Raw genomic sequence first — 6,266 nt, 5'->3', positions numbered from 1 at the left:
AACAAACAATTGTTAAGTGTTTACTATGAGCACCAAGTTCAGGGACTGGGAATGCAACGACGAATTAAGGCTGGATGTCCTGCTCTCAGAGACTAGCAAGGTAGAGGAGGCTCGGTGGGGGAAGGGAGAAGCGTTCCTGATTGTGGAACTCAGGGATGTCTTCAGGGAGGACGTGGACCCAAAACAAGGGTCCTCTGCCTGCTCCCCTGCTGTCCCCATCTCCCTTGCCCCATGCTCCTTCTCTTTCCTTTTTCTCTCTTCTTCAATCTCTTTCTTCTTCCCCACCTTCTGTGGTTTGAATGTGTCCCCTCCAAAATTCATGTTGAAACTTAATCTCCATTGTGATGGCATTAGGAGGTGGGGCCTTTTGGAAAATGGTTAAGTCATGAGGGCTCTGCCTTATTAGTAGACTCATGCCTTATAAAAGGCAGAGAGGGAACTAGCTTAGGTCCTTTTGCCCTCATGCCTTCCACCATGTGAAGACACAGCATTTGTCCCCCACGGAAGATGCCGCAACAAAGCGCCACCTCGGAAGTAAGTGAGGAATGGGGCTCTCACCAGACACCAAATCTGCTGGCACCTTGATCTTGGACATCTCAGCCTCCAGAGCTGTGAGGCATACATTTCTGATGTTTATAAATTATCCAGTCTTGGGTATTCTGTGATAGCAGCACAAAATGGACATATCTGGGGAGACTCTACAGTTTCTGAGGACATTGCTAAAGATTGCCTTGGCTGGGAGTCCATGAACACTGGACAAGAGAAACACATGGCAGAACAATGAAGAACTTGGGGTGAGGGGGGACCCACCCCGCCCATCGGTCTTTCCCTTCCTCAGATGTAATAATGAACATTTACAGCCCGCATCTCACTCTAAGGGAGAGGCAGGCATGGATTATTAGGTGTGATTTAGAGATAAGAAAACAGAAGTTCAGAGAGGACGAGTATTTTCCTTCCAGTTGCACAGCACCTCAGCGGCAGAACAGGAATGGACCCAGACTCCCATCTCTCAGTAGGAAGAGTGCTGACGTTATGGAATTCCAGTACTTTTGGGTTTGAGTCCTGGCTTTGTCAGATGAAGGAACAAATGTTTGAACTTCACTCCTGGGAGTAATAGTTCTGAAATGCTTGTTGTTCACAGATCAGCAAATGAGAAACAAATTGGGACCAAATGAGTCTGCCAGTTTTCTACTTCCCCAAGTAAGTTCATGCAAAAAGTCATCCATGTTTTCACCATCATCTAGAAAAGATATTTTAACACCAAAGAAGTAGAAAGGACATAATTTTAAGATACAGGCTGGGCGCGGTGGCTCACGCCTGTAATCCCAGGACTTTGGGAAGCCGAGGCAGGTGGATCATGAGGTCAGGAGATTGAGACCATCCTGGCCAACATGGTAAAACCCCATCTCTACTAAAAATACAAAAATTAGCTGGGCATGGTGGCGCACGCCTGTAATCCCAGCTACTCGGGAGGCTGAGACAGGAGAATCGCTTGAACCCAGGAGATGGAGGTAAGCCAAGATCGTGCCACTGCACTTCAGCCTGGGCGATAGAGCAAGACTCCATCTCAAAAAAAAAAAAAAAAAAAAGATACAAACACAAAACCTTAAAATTTAACAATTTTAACTTGGTGAGCCCCTCACCACTCTGCCTGTATAGTTGTCATTTCACCAGGGACAGGTGAACACTGCATCTGAGACCCACAGTGGTGTGTGGCAGGTTTGTGGACCTTCTGGGGTGGGGAAGGACCAGCCCCATGCGGTTCAGCTGGGCTCTTCGTGGGCTTTCAGATCAGACTGGGCCTGCGCAGCCCCAGAAGGGAGCACATGTGTAATTAACAACATCTCTCCTGGGCAAGTGGTGAGAAATTTGAGAAAATGGAGACCTTGTGATCCCCAGGAGAAAACACCTACAAAAATAGGCTCCCTGTCAACAGGCAGGTTAAGTGAAATCATGAGCGTGAAAGTGTCACACAGTTCCTGAGATTGCAAATTCCTCTCTTTTCCTAGCCCTCTGCAGCCACCACCAGCACCTCTGCACCCTGGGGCCAGGGACTAACCCATCCGCCACATTCCAGAGGCTACCTGGCCCACGCCCCGGCTCTGTGCCACCCAGAAGGAGGACTGTCTTTTTCTTACTAACCAATCAGTTAGCATGCCCAAAACACAAATGCATGCATGTCAGGGACGGACAGGTGGAAGAGGGAAAAGCCACTGTCCCCTGCCTCTAGGAATCTGCAAGATACCCACCAGAGGAAGAGCTGCCTGTAGCAGAGACACATAAAATACCTAGACATCACCAAAATGCATGTCATCACCCAATGAATGAGCAGTGGTAGTAACAGCCCCTCATATGCACAGCCCTTTCACAGTTTATAAAGAGCCGTCACCTGTATAAGACCACAGAACCATCCAGTAGCCCTGTAAGGTAAGTGTTATTCAGCCCATTTTGCAGACCAGTAAACCAAAGACTAGAAACAGCAGTGTGGGAGAATGGGACAGGCTGTGGGCCTTGAAGGCTGATGTATTTATCAGAGATGTTAAAGGGAGGTTTCAGCTGAGATCAGGTACTGAAGTGAGCTGTGCTGTAGATGGCCCAGTGGGACGTGCGGAAAGCAGGTGGCTGAGAACCTGCTAGATGCCTTTCGCACCTCCCCCATGGGGTTGGGAGTGGGGATTGAGAGTGGGTTTTGGGAGAGAACTTATAGAATCATCTGAGCACTGTATATGGGGGAGGGGGATGCGTCCTTCTTTGTCTTAAGGCAGAGAGGCTGGCTTTAAGGTGACTCCTGGGAGACATTTCAATGTACAGCCTGCATAGTGGACCTGACAGATTCCTCTTGAGTTGAGGGAGGAATTTTGTCGGGGGGACACAGCAGAGAGATCCCAAGTGTGGGGGGCATCTCCGTAGAACCCATGAAAACACCTGCAGAGAAGTCAGCTTTTCCTCTGCCAGTCTCAGGGAGGTAACGCTAGCTTCCAACAGTATCAGACAAGTATGCATTCCTACCCCGTTCCCCTCTTTCCCCATTATTCAGCCTTGGAGAGGGCAGAAGCCACAGTTAGCTGGCTGGCTGGGGAGGAGGAGGGAAATCCAGTGGGAAAAGGGAGAGGAAGCCCACCAGACACCCTTTCTCACCTGCCACGTGCCCGGGCTGAGAACCGAGGGGCCCCAAATCAAGTCGTGACATAACACAAGATTGAACACTTTAATTACTAGATCACAGATGTTTGTCTTGTCTGAGTGCAGTCAGAAAAGCCACTGGACTGCCCCAATTTCAGCCTTCTATGGTTGCTGTGAGTTTTAAAAGAGTTAATACCCAACCTTGTGCCTAGCACAGTGCCTGGTACCCAGGAGGCATGCCATTGCCATGCCCTTTAGCTTCTATTATTTTAAAAACCTTATGAGGTTGGTACTATTAATATTCCCATTTTGCAGATGAGGAAACTGAGCTCAGGACATTCAGTGACAGGCTGCCCCAGAGTCCTAGGCTGAGCTGCCCTGAGCAGCCAGGACTTGTCTTGTGAGCAGGTTTATCACCTTTATACATGAAGAGCCAAAAGCAGCTTTGTTCATGGGCTGCAGCTGTTGCCTGGAATGGGGCATTACCAGCTGGAAGAGAGGGTGTCTTGGACAAAATTTACAAGCGCACATCTGGGTGGGGAGGCCCTGCACATCTGCACATCTGAGAGGAGGCAGTTTTACTTAGTGGTTAAGCTAATAGGCCTTGGGATCAGCTTGGTAAGAATCCACCCTACTATTCAATGAGCTTAACCAGCTGCATGACTTTGGGCAAGTTGCTTAGGCTCTCTGGGCCTCAGTTTCCCCATCTGCCAGATGGGTGGCTGTGAGGGTGGTGGGTGCTCCAGGCTCCTGAGGATGCTCCATCTACTTTGCCCATTGGTTGCTGTGGCCCCACCACTTTGTGGATCAGGTATGAATTCACCCCTTCTGTCTAAGTCTGACCCCATGGCATCTATCTGGATGCCAGAGCCGGGAGGCTGGGCCCGGGTTCCTCCAATCTTAGCCCTTCCAGGACAGCCTAGACCTGCCCCACCGGCCTAGAAAGGATGCCAACAGATGCAAACACACCATGGTGGATGCAGGCCTCCCCTCCCTTCCCACTCCCCAAGCTTGGCCCCTTGGCAGGGTTCTGCTCTACGCCACTGTGCTCTCCATTGTCACTAAGGGCCAGGTGCAGGGACAGCCCCTTTCCTGCCCTGGGCTTCCATTTCTTCATCTATAAATGAGAGGTGAAACAATTTGCCCCTCAGCTCCTTTCCAGCTAAGAAGCCCTGCCGGGTCCTTCTCTTTTTCTTGCAAGGTGCCTGCATCTCAGCAGGAATCACCTTTCTGCCCAGTCTGGGGCTGGGTTGGAGTGGGGACCTACACTCCATTTCCCTGGGAGAACGGTTAGGGCCCCAGGGTCTCTAGGGGATGCCTGAGTCATCTCAGCCACTGGCTTTGAGGAGAGAAGACAGAGGCCCCTCCTTTACCCCATCACCTGTGCAATGGGGCCCATGGGCTCTAGGCTGGTGGTTCCCTGTCTGTGGGAGGCAAGGACTTCAGAGGGCCCCAGGAGCCGTCCAGCCCCTTAGTGCCAGGTGGGGGATGAGACACACAGGGAGGGCCGCACCCTCCTCTGATGAGCAGCTCTATCTCTTTCCTTTCCCGGGGATCCCAGGTGCTCCTGCGCCAGTTCCCCTGCTACGCCTCAGGGCTGGGCGGCCTGGACTGCCCCCCTGGAAGGGCGGAGGGTACTCACCGGGCTGCCACTGCTGCTGTGCTGCCGCTCGCTCCCGGCTGCCTCTGCTCTCCCGCAGCCAACTCTCCTGAGTTCACACATATTCATGTGAAATCCTTGCTATTCGCGTGGGGCTTGGAAATCCACTCTGCTTGCGAGCTGCTGCCTCTGGGAAGTTCTCAGGTCCCTCCTGGCTCAGAGGCTTCTGTCCATATGGCCCAACTGAGGGAGAGGAGGAAGCCGCTCGTGGAATCATCGGCCGCCAGGCCGCAAGGGCCCAGGGAGAGCATCTGGATCCCTTCCTACAATCTACAAAAGGGGACACTGAGGCCCAGAGAGGCAGGTTTCCTGCTGGGGTCCCCCAGTTAGCATCAGAGCTGGGATGGGGATCCACACTGGCCTTCATCCTCCTGCCGCTGAGAGGGGGAAACTGAGTAATCAGAGGCCAACTGGCTTTCTTCCACTGGACTTGTCTAATGTTAGATTGGGGGCCAGGGAGCCCACAGCTTCCCAATGGCAGGAGCATAGGGGTGTGTGAGCATAGGGGTGAGTGTGTGTGAGGGTGTGAGCATGTGCACACATGTGTGTGCATGTGAGGTGGATGTGTGTGAATGTGTGTGGATGTGAGTGTGTGGATGTGTGTGATGGTGTGTGAATGTGTGAGGGTGGGCATGAATGTGTGTGCACATACACGTGTGTGTAAATTCATGTGAGGATGTGAGTGTGAATGTGTGTGCACGTGTAGGTGTGTGTTAGTGTGTGCACACGTGTGTGTGCACATGTGCATGTGGGTGCATGCGCATGCATGTGAGAGTAAGGTGTGTGCACACGTGAGTGATTGTGCACACACGTGCCAGTGCACACACGTGTGTGAGAACACATATGGGTGAGTGTGCACACATGCGTGTAAGTCTGTGTGCACCCATGTGCATATGTGCACACGTATGCATGTGTGTGTACACATAAGTGTGTGCATACGAGTGTGAATGTGTGCACACGTGTATGTGTGCACACGTATGCATGTGTGTGTACACATAAGTGTGTGCACACGTGTATGTGTGCACACGTTAGTGTGAGTGTGCACATGGAGTGATATTGGAGTGGCACATGCAAGTGGAGCAAACTGTTCATCAGTTTCTGGGTTCAAGTTCTCACCAAAATTGCTCTTGATGCCCCCACACAAAGTCAGGGAGATGACACAGGACCTGAGGGCTCAAGATGGCAAAGGGAATGGTCTGGATGCCCATGGCTGGGCCAGCTCTCAGTTGAACCAGCACCACACCTCTTGAAGCTAGAGATGGAGTCTCTTTTGCCAAATCCTTGAAACTGAGCTGCCTTGTGGCTTCCTTTGCCAATAGAACAAGGCAGAAGTGGCCATGTGTCAGGTCTGAGCTGCTTCTGTTCTCCCTTGGAGCTCTGCAACCACCATGGACCACTCCTGGACCAGCCTGCTGGAGGATGAGACACATGGAGCGCAGCCAAGCTGGCCCAGTTGTCCCCGCTGAGGCCCCACATATGCAGT

This window comes from Gorilla gorilla, chromosome 9 (assembly GCF_029281585.2).
Source record: "Gorilla gorilla gorilla isolate KB3781 chromosome 9, NHGRI_mGorGor1-v2.1_pri, whole genome shotgun sequence".
NCBI classification, from domain to species: domain Eukaryota; kingdom Metazoa; phylum Chordata; class Mammalia; order Primates; family Hominidae; genus Gorilla; species Gorilla gorilla.
The sequence above is the reverse complement of the archived record's forward strand: the minus strand, read 5'-3'. Positions refer to the sequence as shown.